General features: G+C 41.7%; 2 long non-coding RNA genes across 3 annotated transcripts in view; one reads left to right on the top strand and one right to left on the bottom strand.

Annotated features, from left to right (window-relative positions):
• Window positions 1–17095, top strand: part of LOC310852556 — a 143917-nt gene that overhangs the window by 116302 nt on the left and 10520 nt on the right. For both annotated transcript variants that reach the window (XR_014568258.1, XR_014568259.1), the window contains exons 3-4: window positions 10197–10293; window positions 13746–13856. This is a non-coding gene — a long non-coding RNA (uncharacterized lncRNA). The remainder of the gene's footprint in view (window positions 1–10196; window positions 10294–13745; window positions 13857–17095) is intronic.
• LOC310852549 overlaps window positions 9394–17095 on the bottom strand; it is a 99247-nt gene continuing 91545 nt past the window's right edge. Inside the window, exons 5-6 of the long non-coding RNA XR_014568250.1 lie at window positions 13527–13739; window positions 9394–12749 (exon numbers count right to left, since the gene is read on the bottom strand). This is a non-coding gene — a long non-coding RNA (uncharacterized lncRNA). The remainder of the gene's footprint in view (window positions 12750–13526; window positions 13740–17095) is intronic.

Below are 17095 nucleotides of genomic sequence, written 5' to 3'. Positions count from 1 at the left end.
TAGGACGCACCAGACCATAGGATGCACTGGACCATAGGAGGGGGAGAACAGGAAATAAAAACCTTCTCTGATCAGCAGCCCTTCAGCGAAATGTTGTGGGACCAGGAAGGCTTTAGATTGGATCTAAGCTGTTGCTCAGAACACCCCTTTTATCCCTCCTGACACCAGAACTCTGACTTCAGCTGACCAAGGCTCCAGAGGAGCTGACATTGTTGAAGAAGGCTGCCACATCAGATCTCTCCCCGCTGCCGTTGGAGCTCTGTAGAGTCAAACTGTACTATAGACAGATCCAATTCTTCCTCTGCCCCCTTGCAAGTCCTTCCAGGGACCATAAGACTGCAGACTTAGTTGTTCTAACCGCAACTATATACAAATACAGTGGTACCTTGAGTTACAAACACCTCAGGTTACAAACTCCGCTAACCTGGAAGAGTTACCTCGAGTTGAGAACTTTGCCCCAGGATGAGAACGGAAATTGTGTGCTGGCGGTGCAGTGGCAGCAAAAGGCCCCATTAGCGAAAGCACGCCTCTAGTTAAGAACAGTTTCAGGTTAAGAACGGACCTCCGTAATGAATTAAGTTCGTAACTAGAGGTACCACTGTATATTTCTGCATATTATACCTGTATATGAGTTAGAGTTGAATTCTCCACTTGCTCTTATTAATTACTTGCTTCTGATAGATCTAAATATACCATATTTTTTGCACCATAACACTCACTTTTTTCCTCCTAGAAAGTAAGGGGAAATGTCTGTGCGTGTTATGGAGCGAATGCCTACGGGTGGCGGGGGGGATCTGCTGCAGTGGTGAGCAGAGGATCAATGGTTCCCCTTCCTTCTCTCCTCCGTGGCTCGCTTTGAAACAGCAAAGCGGGAGAAGAGCCGCTGAGTGGGGAGGAGAGAGGGACAGAGAGCCTGCTTGCTTTAAAGGAGCAAAGCGGGAGAGGAGAGGAGCCGCTTCCACAAGTCCAGAGCTGTTTTGTTCAGCGAGCCGGGGAGGAGGGAGAGAACCGTTCGCTAAATAGCAGCAAAGTTTTTCGCAAGCAGGTTCTCTGTCCCTCTCTCCTCCCCACTCAGCTGGCTTAATAGCAGCAAAGTTTTTCAGCGAGCCGTGGAGGAGGGAGAGAAGCAGAGCCTTTAAAGGAGCAAAGCCGGAGAGGAGAGGAGCCTTCTCCTCTTATACCCCTCTTCTGCATTATTAACAGCATCCTTCTCCACCCACCCCACCTGTGTTCCTTGTCCCTTGAGTGCTTTTCCTTCCCTCCCCACTTAAAACGTGGTTACAAAGAATGGATCCACATGGATCCTCAGGATTTTTGCATTGGGCTACCCCAAACTCACCTTCAGATCACATGTCTGTGGCCACAGCATGAACCACAAAAATCATACATCCACTGTTTCGTTTAGAATATATTTTTTCTTTTTTTCCTCCTCTAAAAACTATGTTTGTGTTATGGTCAGGTGCGTGTTATAGAGTGAAAAATACGGTATATACTTTCCTCTAGGCTGGTACATATTGTTCTTTGGGATATAGACTTGTTATGTATTATATACTGCTCCTTGTATTTTAAAACAATGTACAGTGGTACCTTGGGTTACATATGCTTCAGGTTACATACACTTCAGCTTACAGACTCCGCTAACCCAGAAATAGTACCTCGGGTTAAGAACTTTGCTTCCGGATGAGAACAGAAATTGTGCAGCGGCGACGCAGCGGCAGCAGGAGGCCCCATTAGCTAAAGTGGTGCTTCAGGTTTAAGAACAGTTTCAGGTTAAGAACAGACCTCCAGAACAAATTAAGTTCTTAACCCGAGGTACCACTGTAATTTATCTCCTGGTGGGTTTTTTTATTTTTTAAAAATGGCTTCCACAAAAACAAAATAAAGTGTGGAGTTATACTGATTTAAATAATGAGTTAATATTATCTAGGTCATACAGTATGACATTTAACAGAAGCTATACTCTGGAGGGGAAGTTTGGCTTGGCCTGGAGCTGAGGCAGTGTTTCTGAATAGGAGGAGTTTGTTTTTAAATCCACCTGCCCCCCTTCCATTCCATAGTTTGGTGCCATCCCTAGTACCTTCAATTAAGAGGCTATGAAAAATATGCATTCGATTAATGTTTTATTGCATATTCTATTTTAGTAACCCACTAAAATATGTTCCCTTGCTCTCAAGTTATGTAAAACAATAACATTATTACAATCAGTGTCATCTTGCACTAGCGCCAACTCTTCCTCATTGTAAACATTTCCTGAGGGGTTATCCTCCTCATTGATAACTTACGAATATGAGTCAAATCCCCATGCGTGGTATTAAAATCCAGTACATGTTCCCAATTAAAAATGTCCCACAGCGTTCTTGATCATCTTTAGCAATTAGCATAATGCTGGAGTTCATCCACAGGGTAAATGTTGTAACCTGACTTGAAGCTCTTAGCCATCAGGTGTTTTCAATTTGTAGCTATATCAAGTGTATGTAACTCCAGAAATGTAGAAGAAATCATAGTAAGCGTGGAGCTGGGGCAATTGTCTTGATGGGTTTTGATTTTGATTGCTGGCATGCAGTTGATCCTTCTGATTAAATCATTTCCATTGCGATACAGCCACAGGAATATCATGGAAAGGTTACTGAAATACTAATAAGCTAAGGAACTGAATAATTCCACCCCCCTCATTGGTATTGTTATGAATTTTGGGGGTGGACAGATTCCCTATAATTTCTACATTCAGTGAAGGGTCAGAATTTGAGTAAACTGATAAATTCCAGTATTTAGCAAGGGCTGTGAATAAAGGGCTGGGAAGAACAACCAGCTAACAGCCTCTAGAACCCAGCCAGGAGCTCATGATGGTGGGTTGCTGAACAAACAATGGTGCTGATGGCCAGCCATTGGTTACTCAATGGGATTCATTGACCAGGGAGAAGGCTTTGCCAGGCACAGACCCTGGAGGTTGCCAGGGTAAGGGGGGGTTGTGATGTCACTACAGGAAGAGAGGGTGTTTTTGTACAACAGAGGTTTAGGGAGCAGGGGTTTCTAGGAAGAAGGAGCAGGAAGTGAGCAGAACTCCCTGTGGGGACTGCACTGTTTTTAACCTGCACGTTTCATTTAATTATGTTTTTAACTGAGTTCCTTCATTTTAAAAAATGAATGCTTACCTGATTTTATAAAAACCAATTTATATATTGTGATATTACTTAATTTTTATGTGGACTGGTCTATGAGTGAGAGCCTGTGAGAGTCTATGAGTGACTCAAAGGTACTTGTTTCTTTTGAATTTGAAAATTCTCTCTCTCCCTCTCCACCCCCTTCAGTGGAAACAGAAAGTTGCCTGGAGTCTTATGAGAGACTTTTGCTGGGCCACTTGGGAGATTCTAAAGTCATTAATTTTAGAAGTAGATGGGGATAATTAGTATTTCATTTAAGTTAGAGGTCAACACCAGTGTTCTTTCCTCTACTGCAGACATTTTACAGAATGCTATGCCTCATTGCTTTTATTAGATTCAAGCAATGGATGAAATAACAATGTTATTAACCTCTAACACTGTTGAAAAGTTAGGAAAAACAGGTGGGGTGGTGGTGGTGGAAAGGTCGGCAAGGCAGTTACATTTCCTTTTTAGCTGTGTTTGCGTAGAACATGGCAGGACTTAGTATTAGATTTAACAGTCTCTGGATTAAAAAAAAGTTAGTGCAATTTTTTACTGGCCCTTTTGCAAGGGGTGGATAGCGACACTTAAAAACAAAACAAAACATGCATAATAAAGCAATGCATAATAAAACAATTAAATTAAAATCACACCATGTCTGCTGTAGTCTAGCTATTGGATGCTACTCCAGATAGGATCAAATATTTTACCTTCTCTGCAACAAATGTGATCTGGTATGACTCAGTTTTGTTTTTACAAAACTGGGAATGAAATCTTCAGGAATACTTCCACGTAGTGGAAACCAGTGAAAGTTTTCTTGATACACTTGGCATTCAAAGTTATCTGACTTTGTAGATTCTGATAATTATAAAACTGTTTTGTACAGGGGATGCCATATGCTTTAAATGTATGGTGTGCCCAGTTAGTAAACTTTAAATGTATGGTGCCCAGTTATTAAACTTTAAATGTATGGTAAGCCTAGTTATTAAACTGGATCTAAATCCAAACCCTAACCATTTGCGCCATGCTCAACGCTTGGGCCTTTCCTCTACAATCAGTTCAAAGTAATGTCCTACTGCATTTTATACTACAGAGATATAATTCAGTAGGACATGTCCACCTGCAAATAGCAAGGATTTTGACAATAAAAAATTGATATGAACAGCAATGTCAGACCAGAAAGAATTGCTGGACATGCATCATATGCATCAGTGAGGCAAAGCCTTCCTATACGGGTGTTGTGGAGTCCAGTATACCTGAAACATCAAATTCTGCTGAATCAATTTCAAGTTTAAATCCAACAAATTGTTATGTATAAATTCTAAAGCAAATTTCCATTGTTTAGGTAGTATAGCGCATTCTAATTCCCTATCCCATTGCTCTCCGACCTCCTGAACTTGTACTTTACAAGATTCCAATAAACATTTGTAAAAAATAATTATTTTCTGTGAAGCTTTCTGTGAAGGTGCAAATTATTACTTCCAGAAATTTAAAAGATGCCAAATCACTCAAAATATGGACAGTCCTTTAACAGACATCATCAGATGCCGTAATTGAAGATATTATCTGTCAGGACTGCCGCTAGGTCCCAGCTCACAGAGGACCAACGCCCAGTGGATGTTATATACAAAAGTCTTTATTAAAGTTTAGTTTCCATTTCCAAGCTCTGGGCGCGCAGACCCACGTCTCGACGCTAGACCGGCTAAGTCCCCTCTGACTCACTGCTCCACCCACACCAGTTTAAGATTCTAGCCCGGCTCCACCTCTTACGCTGTTCTTTCCTTCGCTGGGTCCTTCTGCCCTCTGGGGTTCCCTCCTTCCTGGACTCCTCTGACGCTGAGCCTCCTGAGTCTTGCCCCTCCCTCCGGCGGGCTTTAGGACCTGGCTCCCTTCCCGGGCTCCCCGCTGTGCCGCGCTCCTGTACATTTGAACTTGGTGCGCGCGCCCAGCCGGTGACTTTCCTTCTGACCGTTTCCCCGCTTCCTGATGTGGGCGTTGCCAAACCTGACTCCTCTCCTCCCTCTGGTGGTGAGGACACTGGTCCCGACTCCTGGGACTCCCCCTCCCCACTGCGCTCTGGTGGAGACGCTGGTCCTGATCTCCAACTGCTGCTCAGGGACTCCCCGCTGGCCCCTTCCTCCTGGGGCTTCCCCCCTGGAGCCCCCCTCGCTCTGGCCACCTGCGCTCCCTTCTGTGAGTCCTCCGATTCGCTAGAGAGGCTTGTGGAATAACTCTGGCCACTGTCACTGCCTGCGCCCCCCTCGTACTCCTCCTCCTCACTCTCCATTTGCTCCCCCTCCTGTGTCTCTCCTTCTGAACCCCTGACATTGTCATTCAGCACTAATTGATAGATGATATCTAAACTGCAATTTAGGAAAAAGCAAAAATTTCCTATGATTATAATATTTTTAGAAATATAGGATGCTATCCTATAACGAGTCAGTCTATTGGCCCATGTGTGGGTGGCACTGTGGTCTAAACCACTGAGCCTCTTGGGCTTGCCAATCAGAAGCTCAGCGGTTCAAATCCCCCACGATGGGGGTGAGCTCCCTTTGCTCTATCCCAGCTCCTGCCAACCTAGCAGTTTAAAAGCAGGCCAGTGCAAGTAGATTAATAGGTAGATAAATTACCGGGAAGATAAAGAGTGCTTCTGTGCGCTCTGACACTTGTCACAGTGTACCATGTGCCAGAAGTGGTTTAGTCATGCTTGCCACATGACCTGGAAACCTGTCTGCGGACAAACGCCAGCTCGCTTGGCCTGAAAGCAAGATGAGCGCTGCAACCTCAAAGTCACCTTGACTGGACTTAACCGTCCAGAGGTCCTTTACCTTTACCTTACTGACCCATGTAGTTCAGCCTTGTTTACATTGACTGACAGTGGTTCTCTAGGGCTTTAAACAGACATGTCTTTCCTAGGCCTAACTAACCTGGTCTGTTAGCTGAAACAAGCCATAGGAACTCTAGAGCAACAGAGCCTCCCCCAAATCTACTCTGGAAGGTTGGAAGAAACCCCAGAACAGTGCACGGGAGGAGGAGGAGGAGGAGGAGGAGGGGAGAGATTGTTCCATTAGTGCAAGCATTCATGCTTGCCCAACGGAACAATCTCCTTTGAGCAATGTTGAATTCCACAGCACGTAATTTTATGGACTGCAGCTATGTTTATAATGGATTTTGTGTTGCCTTGAGAGGATTAGCCCTGAAAGGCAACGTATAAACTCTGAGGATAAATAAAGTAAAGGGCACTGAATCCATTCTGCCAGTTCTTCTTTGAGCAGCAGATGGGTAGGATTTAGCTTCCTTTGAAACACGCATAAGCGCTGCTGCTGGAGGGACTCACATATGGACATAGCTGGGCTGGGGTGAATGCATGTGGGGTAAAACCCCTGGAGCAGAGCCTTTTAATTCCCAACACCACCTCCAACCTGCTCCCTGAAATTTCATTGAGATCAGAGTCAGGGAGCAGATTGGATGAAAAACACATGAATTAAAAGGCTCTAGTTGCAGTCCAGTGTTACCCCCCCCCCGTAGGACTATAGTTACTTAGTGTAGAGGGAGTGCTGGTTTGCGAGGTGAGCTTTTTGAAGACCCACCTTTTCTTCTCACAGCTATCCACCGACTCTACTGGAGTGGGTGCATGTCTGATGTGTGAGAGCGAATGGGTGTGATGTGGCAATGCCAACTTTTGTTTGGGCCTTGCTCACCAGCAGAGTGGCCTTGGTCCAAGAAAGCTTAGCAACCCCTTTTTAGTGCATTAGACTCCTGTTTGCTACCTGTTTGATAAACCTGCCTTTCCAGACCAAATATTGCCTAAATAGCATTTTGCTTTCAGTAGGCAGTGAGACGTGGACAGCCCTTTACCTCCACATTGATTATCAGCTACAGCTACCTTACTCTCCCAGCAACCAGGAGATGGTAACAAAGAAAGTTCAAAATGTTTTGTGATATTAAAGAAATTGAGATCTCAACAGGTGCTATATAAAGTTCTGTTAAAATACACACATAGACCTAAGTAAATATTAAGTAGATGTCATCTGATAAAGCTGATTTGAAAAGATTAATCTGTATTTCCAAGGGACCGTGAATAATGTGTAAATGGATATTTCCTTTCCACTTACTATGTTTTGGAACATTTTAATATTTATGAATAGCCACAGATAAGAGGACACATCACTAAAATAAATAAATCTATTAACATCATTTAAAACTCTTGCACTATAGTTCTTCTGGATAGCAATTAAGGTATAACCAACTGATCCAAATTTCTTGCATTACCTGTTTTATTCACATATTTTGATAAAGGACATAAAAAGGGAATAAGTATAAGTAGAATCACATTCCTAGTGAGCTGTGCTACTTTAGAAAAATGATTGAATGAATTCTGCTAACTAGTTGGTAGTGTTTTTTCTTCGCAACTCTTTGAAACCAGCAAAATTACCTTTCGTGCTGCTCTCTGGACATTTAGTCAGCATGCCTAACCAGGCTATCATTAATGAAGATTTCTCAAACAAAGAGGAAAAGGAAGGCAGCGGATTTAAATTGTGGAAGTTGCTTGATTCCCTGGTCCTAAACACATTAGTACACTGTATTTCCCTGCTTATACAGGCTTTTGTATAGTGAACATGTGACTGTTCAAATGCCCCAGCAGGGCATCCAGAGTTTGCAAGGAGGAGAAAAAGGGAAAAGGGGGAAAAATTGTTTGGAACAAATTTGCATTAGTTCAAGGGCAACGTTAAGCATTTTACAGATGGTTTATTGCTATTCTTGTGCTGTTTAAGCTGTCTTTCATGTCAAAAGTCCTTTCCTGCTTACAAATCATCAGGAAGAATTCCGGCCACCATGCTGTTTGCATAAGCTCCTTCAGGGGTTCTGGCCCTTTGATCACAGATATCGTTTGCAATCGAGTTAAAAATAGGAGGCTGCTGCGATAAGCCTCGGTTCTGACAGTAGACCAGCTTTCCTTTTTCTTCTCTAACTTTGTTCTCGTGTTTTGTAGTATGGGAACACATAATCTCAACACAGAAGAGGCAGTGTTGAGGGATAAGAGTGGAGTTTAAAGAAACTGGGGAGGTCACTGAATGAGAACCAGCTTCTTACAAAGTGTGGTCCACCTTTCGAAGAATGAAAAGGGGGGAAGTTCAAAAGAATGCAGATGCTTATCTATATATCAGTTTTTCAAGCTGATTAGCAGATTACAGGCAGAGTACAATTTTAACATCTTCAATCCTGCTTAAAACACTCTCCCCCGCCCTTAAACTTTGTGTTTTGCTCTTAATCCACTGAGACTGTTTTAAGGGACAAAGCAAATACTTCTTGAACTCAATTGTGGGACCCCCATTGACTTCTATGGATGTGGTGTCAGTCTCGAAGCACATTGCTGTGTTCAGTGTCATCATAAATGTTCTTAAAATAAACTGCAGCAGAGACAACTTTATTTCATAGTTGCATTGCAGTTTTTATAGAGAGAGAGATTGTTTAAATCATAGATTGTTGGTGAGCCATTGCAACATAAAAACAAGGTAAAAGAAGCATTATGTGTGAAGTGATAAAAAATTCAGTTTCTGGGGCCTGGTATCTGACAGCTCATTCACATATATGAAAGTTACCATTTGGTGCTGCACTCAGTAAGCGATGAACACATATGTGTTCATCAGCCTAGAGCTGAATCCAGACCATTCCAAAAAAGCACATGGAATTTGGGATGGGGTGAAAACTCAGATTGGGGTGTGATGCACTGTTTAAAAATTAAAAATAATTATGCAGTCATTTTGGGACAACCTAGACCTCTGCTGGGTCAATTCTTTAAATGGGCTGCAAATGCTGTCATCTTACTTGCTAGCTTTCCCTTCTGCCTTCATATGCAGCACCTCAAAATACTTTTCAAAAGGCAGCTTCACACACAGCATTCAGCTTGAACATTTGCAAAGTCTCAACTGCTTTTGCGGTGAGCAGTGGAATTCTAGAACATCCCTAGTTTGATGGCTTGAGGGTTCCAGGATTTGCATTCACTCTACCCATATCCCAGGACAGGTCATTCATAATGTTGCCCAAGACAGTTTTGGTCGCAACATTGGATTGTAAGCTAGACTGATAAAGAACCAGATAATCAGTTTTTCTCCATGTGGATTATCAGACCAGATTCCTCCTTTATGTTGTAGTAAAATAAACCTATCACATGAGAGGGGGGAAAGGTGTATGACTATTACAGTTAATATAAAGGATGAATTGTATTATAACACAATAAATTCTAATAAAGTGCAGTCATAAAATTTTATTGTACATGACATCAGATAGCTCATAAAATTTAAACCCATACATAGCAGATAATGGTTGCATTCCTTCTTGTTTAATTTGGCTTGAGTCAGTATGATAATACTTAATTGCTTGACTATTAAATTCTTTGTTAGGAAATGAGACAATTTCTGTCATGGGAAAGTGAAACACCTAGTTGTGAGTGGTGGATATTGCTGAAATCCATTTAGGGGTGCCAGCATTATGATGACACTTCGGTCTAATTTCAGCGTCCTTCATTCCTATGTTGAACAACACAGAAACAAGGAGTGGGGGCCTCACTGGTTGTCCCACACCTGGCATTGCACACACTTCCCTTGACATTTGCAAGTACATCACATGGGAACGTTCTGGCTGACCACACAGTGTTGAAGATTCTGGGGCAATCTTCACATACACAGGTGTGTGCCTTCATATGTGTGAAGGCACATACCTCTCACTCCCCATTACAGACATTAGCAAGTGTGCAACATAAGGGGTTGGGCTGCTTGGTACAGCCCTGCTCATTGCTTAGATGTTACTCAACACAGGAACAAAGAACACCCAGATAGGGTTCCTTTGGTTTGGACCCTCAAGGCCAGACTACTGTAAAGGTCTGCCGTGGAATGCAGTTGCATTGAGGTTTTCAGGGAGGTTAGATGGAGCAGTACTGCCAGTTGCTTTGCTGTGACAGCAAGTAATGTTTGGACAATTTCTTATTATATTCCCTATCAGGCGTTCAGCAATATCTATGGCAATAATGTTTTCTCACATTTCTTTTCATTAAAGGAGCAACTGAGAGAATACTAAGAACTACTCAAGCAGAGAGAAAAAATAGAGGAGATGGAAGAGCAGAGAAATGATGAAGAAAACAGAATTCATAACGGTAAATAAATTTATATTATATTGCCCTTTGAAACTCTCATACCCACTACAACCAGTGTAATCCACCATTGCCAGCCAGAGAGTTTAAGCATTCTCAGTGTCCATGTGAAGAAACACATATATAGTGAATTGCAAGCATACATTAATGTACAGAACAATTTTTTATTCCTTCCAAATACTGATATGTGATTCTATGTGAGATTAGAATCTGTACCAGGACACATTCCTGGCCTACCTGCTCCTGGGATTAAATACATCCTGTTTCTACAGTTAGAAAGCAGCTCTGGAAAAAAACACACTGGCATTCATGACTTCTGAAACACAAAACAGCTCAGACACAGAGGAAATGGGATACTCAGTCTTCCGCTCTTTCAGTGTCAGGGAAAATGTAAGTTAAATATTACAAATCTTTTTTGACAGAATAATCCTTTTAAAAGAACTTTTTTTCTTTCTTTTTTGGGTGAAGTTGTCCGAGTTGCATTATTTTTTAACAGGAGATACTAGTTTTTGGAACATTTCAGATAAACAGATGGATGGAAAACAGTTATTCGTTGTTCTTCACTTGGTAGTCAGCTGTGCTTACCTCTAATAGTTTAATGTAGGATCATTTTCGTGCTGTGCAGAGTGCACTAGAGGATTCCAAAGGAAAGGAAATTCAGCCAGTAAGTTAATAAGGCAACCTGTATTTTAGATCTTTAATGGAGCACCACTAGCAGCAGTGAGAGAAAAAGATATCTTCAAATATTGAAAGGGCTGTCACATGGAAGATGGAGCAAACATGTTTTCTCCTGCTTCAGAGGGTAGGATCTGAACCAGTGGATTCAAGTTACAAGTAAGGAGATTCCAACTCAACATCAAAAAGAACTTCCTGACAGCAAGAGCTGTTTGACAGTGGAATGGAGTCCATCGGAAGGTGGTGGACTCTCCTTCACTGGAGATTTTTAAGCAGAGGTTGGATGGCCATCTGTCATGGATGCTTTAGTTGAGATTCCTGCATTGCAGGGGGTTGGACTAAATGATCCTCAGGGTCCCTTCCACCTCTACAATTCTATGATTCTAAAAGAGCAGGAGACCTTAGTGTATGCGAAATAATCTGCTCTGTTGTTTCTAAAAGACAGCTTCCTTCTCAGACTCTTTGCGTGGCTGTTCCATTGGGCTTCTTGCCTTTTCCAAAGAACACCAATGCTTTGGCTGTGTACACATTACCATATACTTTTGCTCCAGCTCCAGCATGTTTCCGTTACTGCTCTCTGAAGCCGTGTACACGTGACATCAGCTGCAATCCATATCCGCCCTGTAGTTTCTTGAGAAGTACTGGAGTGAGAGACATGAAGTAAGGTTGGCGAGTTTGTGGTTAGAAATACTCCTGTTTGATGCATTTCCCCTCAGACCAATTTCCATCTGATTTGAAAACACAAGTTCAATTTGCAGTTGAGGTGAGGTGTGTACATTTGAGACAGCTGTTGCACACATCCAGATGGCAGCATGTGCACAGATGACAGCTTCATGTATAGGACGGGGGTACGCAGCCATGAGGAAACCGAACATGTTATGCACATCAGGTGATGACATCCACACTCCGTCTCCTTTATGCACCTCAACATGCAAATGCAACTTGAACTTCATTGAGGGAAAGCAACCTCACTGTGTTTTGAAGCTGCTAATGTGTACATAGCTTTAGAAGCCTAATCTTGTATTTGCCGCCTCCTCAGGTTCTTGTACACTTCCTTCCAAAACAAGATTTCACTCCAGAGCATCAAAAAGCTCACCTTATTCTTTGTCCTACAATATCTTGGGTTCCTCTTCATACAAGCTAATGTACTAATACCTTGATTTTTAAAGTACACAGCTTCCAAGTATGTAGAAATGTTGTTGCAGCTAAACCTTCTATATTCTTTAACTTTTTTTTTAATTAAAAAAGCCACATTATGCTTTCCAGGCCCATTTCCCCCACCCCTAGAAGTCCATGCAAGCTTCCTTGAATAAATCATGTCGATGTTTCTTGAACGTAAGGTAGTGCAGCACAGGGCAAAGCAGAGGGTGGGACTGTTGGCTTATGTTTAAGGACATGATTAATTTACTCAACCTTTGCATGCTTGTTAATGCAGAAATTAGTATTTTATGAGGAAAGAGATCTCCCCTTTAAATAATGCAACCTTTATTAACTACATATTTTATACACACACATCTTTCATTGCTGACAGAATCTGGAAAAGTTCTTGCGGAGAATAAATTCTCCTATAAAATCTTTTAGTGGGCCCCTTCGGGTAGGATGTTGTGAGGCAGACTGATTGCTTAAGCCCCAGAAACAGTAGTCATCGTTGTGTAAGTTGGTGACCCTGGGAAAAAGAATAAGGGAGCGGAGGCCATTGGTGTGTTTTTTTTACGTTGGTGTGGCTGCTTGTAGGCTGTTTGATCTGTGCTTAGACGAGACAGTCTTCCAATTTAGGTTCTGTCCTGCAGGGATGACAAAGACACTAGGTCATTATATAACTGACCCAGACATTATCTGAACCTAGCTTGTCCAAAGGTAGACAAAGGTGAGGTGCCCAAAGCCAACTAAATGGCACTGGAAAGCTGCTTAAATGTGCCTTATCTCAGACATGGTAATTGGCTTTCTACTGGTGGCGAGTACAGTTCTGTTAAAGGCGGGCCCGAGGGAACCACTCTTTTTTGGACTGTAGTTTATTATTAGGTGAGGAAATTACTGGACACCTCCAGCTGTCATTAATCAGCCACGGAGCCTGACTGGAGCCAAGCAAGAGGCCTGTGGGTGTATTCCACTGCATGGTAGGGAAATACAATGAGACAGAGACAAATGCTTTTCAGCCTAGCAGCACTAAACTCTGCCCTTTCACAGACCTTAACATGCATGTTCAAATTGATTTAGTCTGTTTACCCCCTCAGCTTCGGAATCCATTTCCCTTTAAGACTGACAGCTTTATGTGTCGCTACCATGTTATTATGTGTTACCGTTCTACCAGTAGCTATAGAGTTTCGGACAAGTGTAGGGAAAATTTATTTACTTCCAGACACAGAGGAGGACTTGGTAGTTCTGACAGTGCAGCTAGGAAAGCAAAGTCAATTAATTACTTAAAAAAAAAAAAATGCAGCATGTGTTTCCTCCTTTTATTTTCCACTTTCTCCCCACTTTTCTAGCCCATTCCAATTCATGTTAAAGAAAAAAAAAAGAGAGAGAGAGAAAGGTCGGGGGGAAGCCTTAAATAAACTTACGTGATTGAGAAACACATCTGCCAGGTGATGTAAGTGTCTGGCTTATAATTCTTCCTCTTTGGTTTACAAACAAGAAATTTCTTCATGGCTGTGGAATGCCGACTTAAAGTCTGCTATAGGTGTGTGCCTCTCAAGCAAAAAATGAACGCAAGTAGCAAATCACAGAGTTGACTTGGCTTGTAAACACCTTTTAACTGTATTTTCTCTTCTCTGCTGTAGGGACAGAATATACATGGAATGTGAATGGAAACTGAATGTGGCTATTTAAACACCATCTACCCAACGAAACAAGAGCCAAACAGCCCTCTCTGTTTTCCCACTGCCAGTTAGGTGAGTCCTTTGCAGGTGTTCTCTTTGTCTTTGGGTAGCAGCCGTTCAAAAGTGACAGGTTCTGTGAAATTACTACAGTTACAAACCCCTCCAACCACTGATTTAATCTGGGGTTGGGTCGTCAGCAGGATGAGAAACTGAGGAAACCGTGAGTAGTTTCACATGAAGAGCTACAATATCTAAAGTCACAGAAGGGCAACTATGAGAGTGTGTTGACATACCATACAGTGAGATTGTGGCTTACCTCACAGGAGCACATAGTTAACAACTTGACAACAACTGCACACTGAAATACCATTGCCCCTGAAACCCTCACTGTCGGGATTCTTCATTCCTGACCTGTGCCGCCTTATACTACCATTTATGTCTAGTGTGAAATTTCTCTAGGCTGTAGAGGTGCCTTGGAATGAAAGGTATACATTAAATGTACCACTACTATTTTTATTTATTCAGCTCTTCTGGGTGTATTGACTTCTCCATGTTTTTATGAGTTGCCTGAGGCAGCTTTTGCTAAAGGTGTTGATAAAACCTTTTCAGGTGAAATCGTGGACAGCTGGACCATATGTTACTCCCCGCCCCCAATTTTTCCCCAGCTAAAGATTGTTAAATAATAACTTGAGGGTATTTTCTCCTAATGAGCAATAACCATATCCTAGGCTAAATAAACTACAGGCCACAGGCCTAGGTGTTTATTAGCCAAGGATATGGTCAGTAACTTATTTTGCTAGAAGCATCCTCTAGCTCTTATTTAAGGCTGATGCAAAGGTTACTTGGGCTGAAATGAAGTGAGTAGGATGAGGAAACTGTTTGTGTTTATTTTACTGAATGTACCTGCATGGCAGGCAAGGCCTGAGGCGCTGAATATAACAAGGATCAGAATCTTGAAATTAACAGCCTGCCTTTACTCAAGTTATAAAAGCAAATTAATTAAATATTTTCATGACTGCTAAGAAAGCAGTCAACGGTTTAGTCCCATAGAGAGAAATGAGATTGTGTAGAAATAGTCACAATGGAGCAACAGTGTCAATTCAGGGTTATTATGGATTATAGCAACAGCCTTATACTGAGTCAAATCATTGGTTCATCAGCATTATTTTAACTGATAAAAATATGCTCTTAGCCTAGACAGGGGTGCCTGGAGATGCTAGGCATTGAACATACCGCTACAACCCTTCTCTGGTGTTTCTTGTTGTGGAATGATTCCCAGAGTCATTATACAGGGAGTAAGTGTTTTATTTTCAAAAAGAGAGGTGCTGGGGCTCTAAGGCAGGAGTTGCCAATGTTTCTGGACCACTGGGTACATTTGTAATCCTCAGAAAGTGTTATGGGCGCCAGTCACAAAATGAGTGCTCTCTTGTGTGTGAGTGGGAGATTGATATTACACAAAATGACTGTTATGGGGGCATAACACAAAAAAGGCTGTCACATCTAGAAGAGCAGAAAAAGAGGCAGGACCACAGAAATGTGTAGGCAAATCCCACATCAGCCCCCAAACATCTATGGGAATAAAAAGGCACCTTTTTTCATTCACAATGAGAAGCAGTTTGCACATCTCCTTTGTTCAGAATAGGTCAGTGTCCAATTGTAGTATCCAATGAAATGTGGCCCTGGCTTATGGGACATGTTCAGTGTACAAGCTGAGCTCAGTGCAAACCAGAACTGAGCAGGTAGATCAAACTTAGTGGGCAAGGCCACAAATAGATATAATGAAAATAGGAGTTAATATATAGGTTGACTGAGGGTCTGCATTATCATTTGCAGTTCTTGGTGTCAGTAATAAGGGGCTGGAAAAGGGTTGTCAGTTGTCTTGGTAACAAAATTAAAAAGATGCAATATTATTTTCTTTTACAACTGTTTATAGTTTAGTTTAGTTTTGTATTGTAATTCTAATTGGCTATCATTTTTGAAACAATTTACGCTGATATAGACACAAGCTAAATGAGCCGAAAAGATTTAGGCAAAGTGAGTTCTTATAGAATCTTGATGTAGCCTTATTTGAAAATCTAGTAAATAATGAGGTCCAAACTACAGCACACCATTGTTACTAAAGCATAATAAGACTAGTGTAAAATCTCCCAACATATGTGTCTGTGTTGCACATAAAATTCCTGGACATGGAAATGTCAAGAAATCAGTTTCTTAAACTAAGACATTGCCGTTGAAAATTGATATGGGCATAGTCTTAGCAAAGCATTTCATAGGTTATTAGTTCCAGTGAGTTTGACCATCTATCAAATGAATGTACCTGATACAAATATATATGGCATTGACTAATTGGCATGCTGACAGTTGGCCTAAGTTAGATATATGATGTTGTGCCGCTGAGGTTGGTAGAAAAACAAAAATACAAAAAGGTAGCTATGCTATGCCTACAATTAGCAGTGTAAACATCTTAATAGGCATCGAGGACACAAACAGATGTTCTAATAGCGTGTCTGTGAGAAACTGATCTGTACTACTTCCACTCTAGCTTGACCTCTCAAAGTTTCAGTCCCACTGGGAATTTCAGTGATTTATTAATTTGGGCACAATGAATACCATAGAGACAAGCAGTTGTTTTTAAGGAGTGCGGAAACAGTGTCTGTTTGTGTGTCATTTCATAGGCGTTTTTGAGAAGCACCCTTTGTATGAGTGCAAAGGCAGAACAATATTCACAAGGGTGTAGATGTTCAGAGAAGAGTAAATGTTTCCCCATTGCTAAGGTGACAAGCAGGTTAATGGTTCCAATTTGAAGTTGACAATCTGGTTTAGAATGTGGATGGAGATATGTGATGTACAGCTGAATACTTGCCCCAACTGCTCATGCATAACTAACTATACACAACCATAACTGGATCAGGGTGAAAATTTCATTGTAGAGTGGTGGCAGGAAATTAAGTTGGTAGTGCAGTATTGTAAGTTATTGCTTGGGCGATGACAATTAATTCTTTTTTCCCTATTCAGAATGAAGGCAGTGGTAATCCCTTATTCACCCTCAGATGCATTGTAACTAAATTGATGAAAACCCTCAAAGATAGAAGGATTTTGCAGAAGAATTTTCGCGCCTCTCAACTGCATACTTTTTGCACAAAATCTCAAATATCTTTATAATTCTGCACAACTCTAGTTGCAATAGGGGAAGTGCAGCCCAGACCAGCATGCAATTAATCTGTGATAAAACAGAATCTAATCTCAAAATTAATCAAAATGGATTGCTGCAGCATCATTCTACTACATTCCTAGAGCAAGGGGAGGAAAGA

Source organism: Podarcis gaigeae, assembly GCF_964106915.1.
Source record: "Podarcis gaigeae genome assembly, chromosome: 9".
Classification (NCBI taxonomy): Eukaryota; Metazoa; Chordata; class Lepidosauria; order Squamata; family Lacertidae; genus Podarcis; species Podarcis gaigeae.
This window is presented reverse-complemented; position numbering and strand designations above follow the sequence as displayed.